The following is a 14,347-nucleotide window of genomic DNA, read 5'->3' as shown; positions in this document are numbered from 1 at the left end:
GATTGCCCAGGGTACATCACAAATTTAAAATGTATTTTTGTGTTGCCTTCTTGTAAATTTTGTAATTTACTTATATTCCAAGCATTGTATTTCATGCAAATCAAACTTTCAAACACTGAATGAACCTTAAACAGCAAGTATACCCACAATTTTGCAAACAGTGTGACTGTCTATAAAATGTGTAGCCTGGGTCTTGCCTTCCATATCGAAAGCTAATTCTGCAATTCCAGAGGGAAGAGCATAAAAGGCACTAAATATTACATCCTATTTTTTTTTTTTAAAAGAATCTGTTGTATTATATTTTTCCCAACATCAACTGTATGGCTGAACATACTTTAGCTATCACCATACTTTAATAACATTTTACATTTAGAAGAACTCAGAAATTATACACAAGAACTAGACCATCCCAAATTGCGTGTACATGCACACACATACAATCCAATGACGTGCTGGTTAACTTTTATTATTAAAGGTATGATTCCTAAAGTGTTCTGGTCTTAAGTTATCCTGCCTTTTGATAGGTGGCACATATCACAGCATCTCTTTTTAAATCTAGGAATGTAACAATAAAACCTGCTTCATTCCACATGTAAATGAATCCTCCTCCTGTAAAGGTCACAGACATTGTTAGCTCAAGGGAGCAGAACTAAGATTTCCTCAGAGCTATTCCCACCTCAAACATTTAGATAGTGTGTGATCAAAAATGCCCCAAACTAGCTGGATAGGAGGTCACCATAATACCAGATTAAAAAAATACAGTAAACCTGAAATCCAGTCCCCATCAACCAGAGAAAAAAGAAGTATCTCTGTGTATACACTTAGGTTTTCAAGGCACTTCAGATACCATGGTAATGGATGCTATATAAAGGACCTAGATTAGACAGGGACATCACTGAGATTTAGGCCTTCAAAATCCACTGTCCCCAGTTCCTTCCCACCAGAGGAGGCAGTGCACTGCTGCAGGGAGACTCAGCAACCAAGACCTCCTGAAAAAGTGTGATCTAACCTTAAGCGAGGTTTAGGGTAATACCCATCATTCAGCTTTTAAATTAAGTCCTTTGGCAGTTGAAGGACTTTTGATCCACCTGCACAGGAGACATTTATATCCTGGAGGCAGCTGGTATATTCTGTAGCATTAAAAGGGAATTATTAAGCAATAATGCCCAGTGCAGAGGGCACTTCCTGGCTGTTAATGACCATCTGGATGAGTTGAGGGTCAGAGGTGAAAGCAGCTAGTCATTAATTGTCAAGAAATGCTCAACCCAGAGGTCATCATTTCTATCAGAAGTCAAGAAAACATAGAACATCAAGAAAATGTTTACTTGTGTGTTGGAAAATTAAGTCTCTCGGAGAGAGAGAGCAATATCCATGGCAATTTTTCAATCCTTCACAGAGTAGGAGATGGTATAGGTGACCCCAAAGGCCTTTTCCATGCTACAAATATCCTAGCAACTAATGGTGTAGCAACAGGGCTGCCCGGGGGGGGGGGGGGGGGGGGCGGGGGGGGAGGAAGCGCCACTAGAGTTTTTTGGGGCCCCTGGAGCAGGGTCCTTCACTTGCTCCAGGGGCCCTGGAAAACTCTCACAGGGCTCGGGCCCCCAGAGCTGCTTCCGCTTCAGGTCTTCAGCAGCAATTCGGCGGTGGGGGGTCCTTCTGCCCCAGGACCCGCTGCTGAAGACCCCAGGCCTCCTGAATCCTCTGGGCGGCCCTGTGTAGTAACCAACAGGCAAGAAGAACTTATTTCTTCAAGGTGCCTTGTGCATAGTCTCCCACTTGCAGGATCTCTCTCTCTCTGGTACCACAGAGCTTAAAGGAACCTTCTTGAAAACAGTGCTTTGATTTGTTTTTTCTAAACCAGACTTCCCTGTGTTAGTTTTACTAGTACTTGGATAGTTTTAAGGAATTTTAAGCACTTAGACTTTTCACCATTGCAGAAACTAGATTCCGCCAGGCCTTCAATATCAAGAGGCCTTTTTAGTTTTTATTTGGCGAGAACTAAGGCCTTTTATAGTCTTTGGGCATTAGTGTAAAGGGAATGTTGTTTCCACTCAGTGCCGGTGATTATGCACAAAGTCCTGCTCTGCTTTACCTAGGGTGACAGTACCTGAGGGTTTTAGGGCTAAGGCAGTACTAATAGTCTATCTTCATAGTGTTTCCATTTTAGATATTTGGATGGCTGCTACTTGGAGTTCCCCTCACACATTGACACAACTTTGTTGTTCTCTCTTGACTTGGCATCTAAATCTGATATGAAAATTCCCATTCTGTAATTATTATTTTTTTAATTTTTTTTTAAACATAGAAATCCTTAACCCACCCTCTTGGGGGTTGCATTACTTGCTGAATTCACACAAGTGGGAATATCATAGATGAAAGAGAGATTATGAACTATCAGCAATTCTTCCAGCACGATACCTCTGCATAGTCACATTACCTGCCTGCCTTTCAGTCTTCTTGGAGTTTTGATCTCAGTCATAGGACTTTTGGGTTTAGATGGGCATCGTGAAGACTCTTAGTCCCAGCTCTGAACAGCCAGCACTGCAAAGCTGTGCTCATACAGTTCCATTAAGCAATACTTTTCTACAAGGTTCTTGAAGCTCAATAATATCAAGGAGAGTATTTCTCAAATGCGAATAGAAACAAACTCAAAACTTTTCATATCTCAATACTATAAACAGGTTTAGAACTGACTGTATTTCAAAATAAGCCAGTCCCTACTACATATTTCATTAACAACAACTAGTATCAGCATCTTTACTATTAAAGAATTCACTGTTTTCTACCTGGGGTAAGGATCATTATCACAACAGACCTAATGATATCTTTGAAGGGTCTTAACTAATATACGAACATATGTGTGCACTACATTTCTCTGGAAGGCCTAAGGGAGGTAACATGAAACAAGGAGAAGTCTCTGGAATATTTTAGGGAATGTATTTTCCTGTGGTCTGTATTACTTGTTAATAGAATTTAATCATAAAACTGTCTTTGCATTCCTAGCACCATTCATCCAAGCTTCTGAATATCTGAAAGCACTTTACAAACATGAAATGAATTTAGTCTCAACATCCTTGTGAGGCAATTCCTTACAGATTTAGGAAACCGCAGCATGAAGCTATTAAATGTCAATGTCACATACATTAGGAAGGCACCACAAATAGTTCACAAGTTCACTCACCCCTAGGCACCCCCTCATGGCCAGGTATGGCAGCAGCTGATTGCTCCATTCCAATGGTTCCTCCCTCAGTGACTTGGCCCTCTGGGTGGGACACCATCTTGAGCCCCCTCTTCTGGGGTCATAACTGTTCAACTGAAAGTCCTCAAAATATCTTAAAAAATCCTCCTTCCTCTCTAGGGCTCTTCCCCAACCTGTCTTTGACTCAGCCAGTAGTCCCCTTGCTAAAATCTGTAAAACTTGTGGTGGGCTTCTATGCCCCTCCACTGGGGCCAACAGGAGAACCCAATCCCATCCTCTACTCCAGGTCCATGTACTGAACAGCTAGGTCTCCTCCATTACATACACAACAGTTTTCCCTAGACCACTTCCTACCCCACCTTTTAAATTACCCTCTGCATCTCTGCCCTGTTTGGTATGGGTCTCCACCTGCAGAGCTTTCGTACACTCAGAGCTTTCTATCAGCTGTCTTTCCAAACCTTTCCCCAGCTGGGCTTTATCACCACTTAAGCCTGGCTCTTGTGCCCATTACTGCTACCACCTTCCGCTCTTTATGGGGAAATGCCTGATTCTCTGTAGGTAGGGCTCATTTTGTAACCAAGTCAGCTTAGCCCCAGGCTCTCCCACTCAGGAGGCAAGCCACCTTATTACACTGTGCCTCCCACCTTTCCTCTCTGTACCTTAACCACATGATCTCCTCCTTTGCAGGCTTCTGCCTGATTTGACTAGTTAGGTGATTCAAAAGCACAGCTCCTTTCTGTCAGGCCAGACAAACTGGAAAGAGTAACTCCGACCCATCACTGCCAAGGAACCTGTAGCAGTGCACATGTAAGGGGACTGTTATCCCCTTACTAACATTCAGTGGGGATGTTTGGTTGCTAGCTCCCAGCACTAAAAGGGGAGGGGTCAATGGCAAATCAGGACCCTGAGACTGACAGTCCCCAGGAACAATGGCGAGAGGCCAATGCTCCAGGTCAGCCTGATTGACAGGGCGGGCAGGCTAATCAAAGAGACAGAAGGCCAGGGTGGGTCCCATCCTCAGTGTGAGCTAGAATTGCCTGGGTCAGATAGAGTGGGCCCAAGCTAAGCTGCTAGGAGCAGAGCTGCAGCCCAAAAAGCCAGAGCGCAGCCCAGAAAGAGCAGACCTGCCCTAGGAGGGGAGCTGCAGCAACCAGAGCCAGAGGGGCTAGACAAGCAGTCCAGGAAGCAGGTGAGAGCTGAGAGAGAGTTACAGAAGCAGCCTGCAGAGCAGACCTGCAGCAACTGGAGCCAGAGCAGCAGCAGCTGCTGTGCTGAGGCAGTCCGGAGCTGGGTGTGGTGAGCAGCTGGGGAGAGTGAGGGGGACCCTGGGCAGTGGGCCCAGCACAGGGAGATGCCTCAGCCAAGAGGCCCTGCAGGCCAGACTTGGAGGGGGATTATAACCCTGACAGAGTGGGGGTGATATTGGGGAGAAGGGTTCTGCCACCCAGAGCCTGAGTGTGGCCACCGCCAGAGCAAGTGTCCAACCCCCAGTGTCCCTGCAGCACAGCCAGGGCCTGAGAAGGAGGCCTGGGACCTACAAAGAATGGACTGTGAACTTCCCTGACATTCTACAGAGACTGTAATGTTCTCTGCCACAGAGCAGAGTGATGTGTTTTCCTTTAACCTTTTCTAGTTTTCCTTATTCTTTTTTTAAATTAATAGTTAATTAAATAACTTGTATTTGCTTTAAATTGTATGATGTGATCAGTGGGTCAGGGAGGTGCGCAGTGCAAAGAGTACCCTGGAGTAGGGACACCCTAGCCCCTGTCCTAGATGACCACAGCAGGGTTGGGGGTTGAGCCTCCCAGGAATCCTGGGCCCAGCCTTGTTGGGGTTACAAGGACTGTGCCAGACAAGAGAGTGGAAGGGCAGTCCTCAAGGGCAGGGAGGCCTCTGGGTAAAGGCAAGTGGGAGTGAGGACTCAGATCCTTTCACCAGCCCACTTCACCGGGGTAGTGCAGAAGCCAGGAAAGTTCCCCACAGTAGCAGGACCATTCCCCTGCTTACACACAGCAGGGCTCCCTTAGCTCCTGCCTCTGCTAGGTCCACAAAGTCACTCTGAGACCCTGGGGTTAGTAACCACAGATGCAGTTTATTTACAGGCATGGTCCCACCACCCTTTCACCATATACAGTTGGCCCATCACCATCTGCAAGCAAAAAAAAAAAAACTGCTTCCACTCCCTGCCTTTCTTTCTGCTCCTACCATCCCCTTAGGCTTTTATGTAGCCCCAGGCTAATTAGGCAACAGCTGTCTCTGCTTCCCCAATTAGGGCCAGATTATCTCCAGCCAGCTCTAATCTAGTCCCCTAAATGGGAGCTAGCATGACAGAGATTAATCAGCAACCCTTTGCCCAGCACCCTGTCACAGAGCCCCTATGATTTGTCTACAGTAGGATCCAAATTGAAATTTTAAAACAATACCTATGATGCCTTTAGGGAGCAGCAGGTGGCTTTCTAAATGATAAAGGAAGGTCTCAACTATCCCTGCTGCATTTGTACAGCAGGGGGGTTCTCCCAGCAGAGAAACTGGGATCTGGAGCTGCCAGCCCAAAAGGATTCTGAGGGCCAAAGGGGAGTGACACTTCATCACACCTTCAAATAAAAGCCCAAACAACCTCTACTATGGCATTTAACATTCTGAGGAGACTGTGAAGTATTTTGACATAAGGAGCTTCTCCATATGATTCCTTTCTACCCCCAAATTATTCACAAAGTATGGAGCATCTTCCTCATGTTCAAGACTGTTGACATCCCATGGGGATTGTTGTATCTGGAAGATTGCCAGCTCAGATGGACCCAGTTCTGCCATGTCATCAATATATTTAAGGGCATATTTGTGTAAAACAAAATACTCAGCATTTCATAACTAGAAGTGCTAGAGTTGTGCAAAACTGTCATGATGGTAAAGTCAATAGGACTACTTGCAAGAGTAATATTCACTGACAAGAGTTGGACTTCCACCACTAGACCCTTTATAGGCCCCCTTGTATTTCTTCATAATAAAATAGTCCTGTTTTTTATTTTTAATTTTAAGAAACAGATAAACTAAAAACACCTTTGAGGAAGTGTAGGATTTTTTTTTTTTTTTTTACAAAGGCAAAATTTTCAGTTTGAGATTTCCTTTAAGTATTTTTTTTAACATTAATATGTTTAATGATGCTCTATCTGGTTCACATATGGAATGTCATAGAGAGTTTAGTATATTTTTATGCAAATACAGCTGTGCAAACTAATAACTGAAATCTGCATTTTTTTCACATTTGCAGCATATTATACACATTTGTAATCTTTACTGTTTGTAACTTACATTAGCTTCTCTTATCCATAAAACAAAGCTCAGGTTATATTGCCTGCTGCTTAAATTTTTCTGCAAACATCAAAGCTCGACATTTAAATAAGCAACTTAATGTATACATTTTTATTCAGTTCAATATTCTGAGCTCTTGGTTGGAATAAGTATTCTGCAAGATGATTGCATAGAAACATACCATTTAGAATATGAATTGGAATATTCTTTCAATAATCTTTTCAGGAGGGATGATGTGATATTGAGATTAGGTTCTGCATATAATCAATTTGATGTCTGTACTCATATACCTGTATAACTATTCTTTTATAAAATTTGTATGAAAAAGCCCAGCAATCAAATATTTTTGAACATACGTGGTGGGCAGCTACATACTCCAATCCGTTGGAAAAATGGTGTCAGTGAAAATAAGAGACTGTTGGGTGCGCTGCAAACCACTGAGTTTGTTAAATTCATCATAACTATTGTCATTATTTTGAGGACAGAAAATACCGTAGAACCAGTCTTTCCACAACTGCTAAAAGTGTGAGCAGAAGGTTCTATCCAGTACCCTACATTCAATCTAGGTTTACAGGTTGATTCCTCTTGAGCTGTAAAGATTTGCATAATCCTTAAAATGGTCTGATATATAGATTACCTACATTTTCTAAATTTCCTCACTATACATTTAAGACGTAGATAACTGGTAATAATATAGAGGAATGGGTAAGATGATGTGAGATTGTGCCCATTAGATAAAGGAAGATGTTGCAGCTGGTGTGTGTGACGGTATTTAAGGAGTGCAAACATGTATTATGCAAACACCACAGGATAGCATACTTTGTTTTATATAGAACTATTTTGGATACTTTTGTTGACTTACTTGTATCTATTTGGAGTTATGCTTGATGAATAGAAGCAGAGTACTATGGGAGCTCTGCAGGACTTCACTTATGATAGCTAGCTGCTTAGAAGATGAGCTTATAAAGTTTGTAAGTGTTCTGTATTAAGTGAATTTTTCATTGGTGAAAGGTGTGGATTGGCATACCTCTTACCCATAGATAGGTCCCTTCAAAATTCATGGTCCATTATGGGCAATTTCACAGCCAGAGGATTTGAAAATTGGTCAATTTCATGTTTTCTGATGTTTAAACCTGAAATGTCCTGGTGTTATAACTGTGGGGATCCCAACCCAAAAGGGGATTGGGGTGGGTCACAAACCTGTTGAAGGGAGGTCATGGGATTGCCACCCTCACTCCTGTGCTGCCTTCAGAGCTGGACAGTGGGGAGGAGGGGCTGCAGAGCTATCTTCAGCCAGGAGAGATACCCAAAAGCAGCCCTGCATGGAAAGAGCAAGTCCTGTCCTGCCCCAGCCCTGCCTGTCCTAGCATCTAGGAGCTTCCTTTGCTGGGACGCTCCCAGAAGCACAGGGAAGATTGGATCCAACTCCGCAAGCCTCCTCTAGCTGCCCAGTCCCAGAGCATCCTGCAGCAGGAGGAGGCACCCAGAGGTGGGTCTGGTTCCCTTTCCACCCCCCCTCCCCCAAAGTAGTTGTGCAGGGGATGGACAATTCCTGTCCTTCCGGAGATACCTTTGCTGGGGCAGTCCTAGGAACAAGGGGACATTGAATTTCAGGATTTGATGTGGAGGTGCTTATTTCATGGTGCCTGGTGCATTTTTCATAGCCATGAAATTGGTAGGGCCCTACCCATAGACCACAGTAGGAAGTGTATGGTTCCCTCCACTGTCACCATCAACCTGCCTCATCCCTGATCTGCAGGAACCACATCTGCAGGTGAAATCTTAGTTCAGCCCAATGAACAATTCAGTCCTTGACCTGTGTAGTGTCACTACTGACAAGGATGCCAATAACTACCAATGAGGTATGTTTCAATTATACTATGGCTGGGTCTACAAAAAGGACTGGACTAATTCCACAAATGCATTTCACACAGACCACCAAAAGAAAGTGTCTGGATAACAATATGTTAGTACACCACTTACAATATTAATATCTTGCTCTTATAAGGCCTGATCCAAATCCCACTGAAATCAGTCCTGCAGACTTGAAAGGCTTTTGATCAGGCCCACATAGCATTTTTATCAGTAGATCTCAAAATACTTTACATAGTGGGGTAAACATTCTCAGCTTAACTTTACACATGATGAAATAGAGTCAGACAGAGGTTAAGTGAATTGCCCAAGGTCAAAAAGCAGTGAGTTGTACAAGGAGGAAAGGAACCCAGGTATCTCCAAATCTCACACTTCAATCTATTACACCACGACTGCCCCTTTACTGGTCTCTGACAAAGGTGATGCTAAAGATAGAGATGGCTAAAATGAGAAATCTGAGTCATACACCAACCCACTGATTCCAGCTCAAATGCAGTTAAAAGACTTCGAAGTTCATGTTTTCTCTGTCAGATATGTTCTGAATGGACATTCTTATTGTTCTCTTACTTGTAGACTACAATATACAATACTTCTTACGTATTTGTGCAAGTTTGAAGAGGACTTAAGGTAGAAGGGAATAAAGGCTTGTGTACACACAAAAGATGTTAACTATACAAGTATATTTAAAGTGGTACAACCCCCTCAAATGTGGAGGTAGTTATGCCAGTATAAAGGTGTTTGTCAGTACAGCTTATTCCCATATGGCTCCTTTCTAATGGAATGCCTGCATCCATGATAGGGGTTGCATCTGTGTAACTATTTTGATTAAAGACTAAAACAAAATAAAACCACACTTCTAACCCAAACAGGTAAATTAGTACAAAAGATGTGTGTCAACCAGACCTAAGAACTAGAAAATATTGTGCAAATTTCCTCTGCCTTAAAATTCCTGTAATGTGGTTGAAATAGGGTGACCAGAGGTCCTGATTTTATAGGGACAGTCCCAATATTTGGGGCTCTGTCTTATATAGGTGCATATTACCTCACACCTCTGTCCCAATTTTTCACACTTGCTGTCTGGTCACCCTGGGTTGAAATACATTTGGGATACATATTTCTAATATTTCACTGACTGCACAGATATTGACCCTAGTGAAGTCAGCACAATTCTATGATTTATTTTTTATATTTATAGGAACAAATGTATTTATTTATAGAAGGGTACTCATCAGTGTAGTGCAACTTCACTTTGTATCCGTTACTGGCCTGACTTTTCTGAAATGCTGAGCACCCTCAGTTTCCAGTGACTTCAATGGAAAATCATGTATAATCAGCATTTCTGAAACATCAGACCTTTTCTTTAGCATCCAGATTTGAAGATTTTGGCCCTAGTGATTTATTATGCCAAATTATCTCTTGGCAATAAAAAAAAAAAAGTTCCATAGTTTAACCTTTTGGATGATATATAAATACACATACAGACATCCCTAGAAGGCATTTTTGTCTGACAATCTGGAAAGTGCCAACATAATATATGGTCAATAATTCAACAGTTTGTTAAACTATACAATCAGAAAGAAAACAATTCATATTCCATTTGGACTGAAAGAGCAGCAGAATTTCAAATTCCTGAATGGGATGAGGAGTTCCAAATCAGATGCTAATTGACTCCAGGAACCCCTACCCACCTATGGAGCACATTCAGGTATTATTGTGGGAATTAGACCACATAGATCAGCATCAGATGATCACAAGCGAGCGTAAGTCAACAGGACAAGCTAAAGACATTTTGGCAATATTCTTAAATTGGTGGAATGTAGATTTAATGACAGTAAAGACATGGGATTAATATGTTAGACCAAAATCTAACAAAAAAATGAATGAGTGTCCAGATCTCACAAGCAATTGTTCTCTTTCAGGTGTGGAGTTGTAGTGTGCATATGATTGTGGCATTTGAAAAATATTTAAAGCAGAAATTAGCCCCCCAACCTGCATTCTCCACCCCTCTCAGATTTTGACATTTGAGTGTGTAGGTCTGGTTTTTTGTTTTTGTTTTAATCCTTCTGATTACCTCTGTGGAAGAGCTTTGGATCATTCATCCAGCATTAGCAGAGCTGGTGGACATTTGGCCAAAAAATATTATCCTTCCACAAAGTGAACTAGTCATTTGTATATGTGTGTAAAATGTTTGACTGGACTTTGACACAATATTTTAAACCAGTCATTTTCATTGTCAAGTGTAATTTGAAACAAAATTAAAATTGTTGTTAGTTTCAAATCACATATTTTGGTTTTTTTTTTAATTTTTGTTTTGAGTTTCAGTTTGCCCCACCAGCACCACACTCTCTCATTTTTTTACTTCATCTTCTACTGGAAAAAAAGTCTGAAAGAGAGAGTAAAAAAAGCCCTTCCACATTTTTGACCTTTTTCACCTGGAAACATGTGGAGGTGGGAGAAAGTGTTACTTCTCTCACTTCTAAAAAAAAAAAACAAAAAAAAAAAAACTTTCTACACATTTCCAGTTGAAAAAAGTGGAAGTGGTTTTTAATCTACTTTCTCAATTTTTTTTCTACAACTATTTCCAGATGGGAGAAATGATTTTTAAAAAAATACTTTTCCAACTTCTTCCAGTGGGGCAGAGAGTCAGCGAAGGAGGAGGAGGTGAGGGCTGAAGGTAAGAAATTAAAAAATCCAAAACCTGAAAACCAAAATGAAGCGAAAATTTCTAGTAGGATTGTTTTGTTTTGAAATTTCCTGTAAAAATGGGGGGGAAATAGTTAAAAAATGTTTTGTGGGGGGAAATAATTGATGAGCTCTAGTTATTAGTGTGGGCGTCTTGCAGCTCTGTCAGGACTACATGTTCACTTTACTAAATAACGGCATAGATTAAAAATTTAGCATTTTGTAAAGAAAAAGTCACAAGGGCCTGCTTTTGGGGTGTAATGTGCTGTGTTGTGCCACTCCAGACCACACCAGACTGCTGGTGGAATCTGGGCATAAGCCAGCGTATCTGGCGCTGGGAAGATTAATGTAGTGGCATGAAGCTCATGTAGTGGCTAAACTACCGACTTTCCTGTTGTTGTCTGAGGCTGGCTGAGTCCTACACCTACTGATCAAAGGCTCTCATATCAGCTGTTTGGAGCCATTGCTAGCCAGAATACACAACAGCAGCCTTCAGACTGCTCTAATCTACAACTGAGAAGTAGCCCATCAGATAGGCGGTTTATGATTGCACGGACACAAAGGCCACTATACACCCCATTTTTCTCAGCTGTGTCAGGTACTCCTCAGCCATGGCCAAGGATCTGGGCCAGAGTGCTGCTAAATAAGATCAGTCGAGAGGAAAATGGTTATACAGTAAAATATTGTTAGCATTAATCTGAACTATCATTGTTAGAAGAACTGCTAAGGAACAAAAGAGAAAACCAAGCAAAGCAACCAGCAGCAACGACAGCAGTGACGCTACTGGTCAGCCAATGAAATTATTTTGAACTGCTGACCTTTTGTGGTTCATACACAATTTAATTTATGTATAAACTCATTTGCACTCTGGGATCCAAGTCTCCATGAAGATTACCAATAGTATTTCTCCTCAGACCAACGCCACTCCATCTTTTTTTTATTTCGGAGGGAGCTTTTGATAAGGTCACTTCATTAATGCAGGTCTCGATTGTTGAGAAGGCACTTGGTAGTTTATTTAACTATTTCACTGTGAAATGATTTATGAGAGAGAAGCTTTCCACTTTTTTTTATCTTTGACTGATCATTTCAGCATACATAACATCAAATCCCAGGGGATGCAGCTCAAATCCCTGATAGCTTCTGAATGACCCAGAGCACGGTCTCTCAACCCAGGGCCGGTGCAAGGATGTTTCGCACCCTAGGCGAAACTTCCACCTTGCGCCCTCCCCCCCCATACCCCCGCCCTGAGGCCTGCAGCCGCTCCCCCCCTCCGCCCTGAGGCGCCCCCCTTGCAGCAGCTCTACACCCCCCACCCTCCACCCTGAGGCACGCCCCAGCTCATCCCTGCTCCGCGCACAAGCACGAGCACCCCAAGCATGCCGTTGCTGCTTCACTTCTCCCACCTACCAGGCTTGCAGCACCTAAGCTGACTGGCGCTGCAAGCCTGGGAGGCGATAGAAGTGAAGCAGCTCACCCCTGCCCCACCTCCTCCCCGAGCACGCCATGGCTGCTTCACTCCTTAGGCACCCCAAGCCTGGGAGGCAAGAGAAGTGAAGCAGCCACGGCATGCTCGGGGAGGAGGCGGGGCAGGGGTGAGCAGGGGCGGGGAGTTCCCCTGCGTACCACTCCCCCCTTACTCGCTGTAGGCGGCCCTCCCCATGTCCCCCTGCCCCAGCTCCATCCGCCTAAATGCCAGTGGCGACTGGGGTGGCCAAAGATCCGGCCACCACGTCACTGCCGAAGAAAATGGCGCCCCCCAAATCCTAGCACCCTAGGCGACCTCCTAGGTCACCTAAATGGTTGCACTGGCCCTGTCTCAACCTTTTTTCTTTCTGAGACCTGACTCCCCGCCCCACTCAGCATGCTATAAAAACTCCAAGGCCCACCTGTGCCCCAATAACTCTCTGCGTATCCAGTAGATTAAAAGCCAGGGTTGGCATTAGGGGGTAGCAAGCAGAGAAATTGCCTGGGGCCCCACACTGCAGAGCCAGCAAAGCTAATTTGTTCAAGCTTCGGCTTCAGCCCAGGGTGGTGGGGTTCAGACTTCAGCGAGTCTAACACTGGTCCTACTCTCTGGTTTATTTTGGCGGCCCCCTGAAACCTGCTCGCAGCCCCCCAGTGGACCCTGGATGCCTGGTTGAGAACCACTGGTCTAGAGACGTAACACTAGAAACTGGTGTTCTCCACTACACAATGCTTGACAGTTTCCTCCTGACTACATCATTTCTAGAGAACATATTAATAATGTCTTTCATTTTTATAGTCCCCTATATCAGAGGATCTCTAAACACCTTATTTATAACTGAACCTCACAACAACTTTAAGTTAGGTATTATTATAGCCAGAAGGGGAAACTGAGATACCAGAAGGTTAATAGTTTTACTCAAGGTCACTAAGCAAGTCAGTGACAGATCTGGGATCCAGGCACTGTGACTTCTGATTTCCTGCTTTCACCACTAAATACGTTCCCCTGCTGTTTACAGTTTTTACTATAAACCAACTGGTGCCCAACCCAAGAGCGTAGCTCCCATATTATGAGATTAAGTAAAAAGAAAAAAGAAAAAAAAAAGTACATTTTTTCTTGCCTCTGTTGCTTTTTAATTTTAAGTGCTTTTGACCTACAAGCTTCATTTTGCTTTTGTTACCTTTTTTTTTTTTTTTTTTTTTTTTTTTTTTTTTGGGAAAAGCACATAGTCCTCTAATGGCTCACTATGAAAATAAACAATAATGTCTGGATTACAACAGATTCTGGAACTCTGGCCATAGTAAATTAACTGGCTGGCAAAATTACAAATGCCAGTAGCTGATGTAGTATTTTATATTATGTTGCCTAGATTTTATGAGAGATTTTAAAGCCTTCTGTGCTTTTTCCTGTATGTGTTTGCAGCTTGTCAATCAATCCATTAATTAGATATTAAATTAGCAGAAAGGTCCTTGAAGGAATTTAAATATACATTTAGTTTCTTTTCACAAATCTCCAACACCACAATATGTACAAATAGAGAACAGTTTCAAAGGCAATTAGGCACCTCTACAGTTTCTTACTAGAAAACTTTCTGTTCCTGGGATTATTGTTAGAAATCAAATTGTTTTGATATGCAAATTTACACCTATATGGCTCAAGAACCCTCTGACACCACAACTGTGCTAACTTTAATAATTGTGAGGAACTCTCAGTACAGTTTTTTTATTTCTCTTTGGTCTTCATATATGATAAATCATTAAGCTCTGAACATACAGTAACAAAATATATTGTGTATGATCTATACTATTTTACATTGTGAG

General features: G+C 42.6%; 1 protein-coding gene across 2 annotated transcripts in view; it reads right to left on the bottom strand.

Annotated features, from left to right (window-relative positions):
• AGBL4 (AGBL carboxypeptidase 4) overlaps positions 1-14,347 on the bottom strand; it is a 1,420,515-nt gene that overhangs the window by 574,375 nt on the left and 831,793 nt on the right. The gene's annotated exons all lie outside the window — the stretch shown is intronic.

This window comes from Gopherus flavomarginatus, chromosome 7 (genome assembly GCF_025201925.1).
Source record: "Gopherus flavomarginatus isolate rGopFla2 chromosome 7, rGopFla2.mat.asm, whole genome shotgun sequence".
Taxonomy (NCBI): domain Eukaryota; kingdom Metazoa; phylum Chordata; order Testudines; family Testudinidae; genus Gopherus; species Gopherus flavomarginatus.
This window is presented reverse-complemented; position numbering and strand designations above follow the sequence as displayed.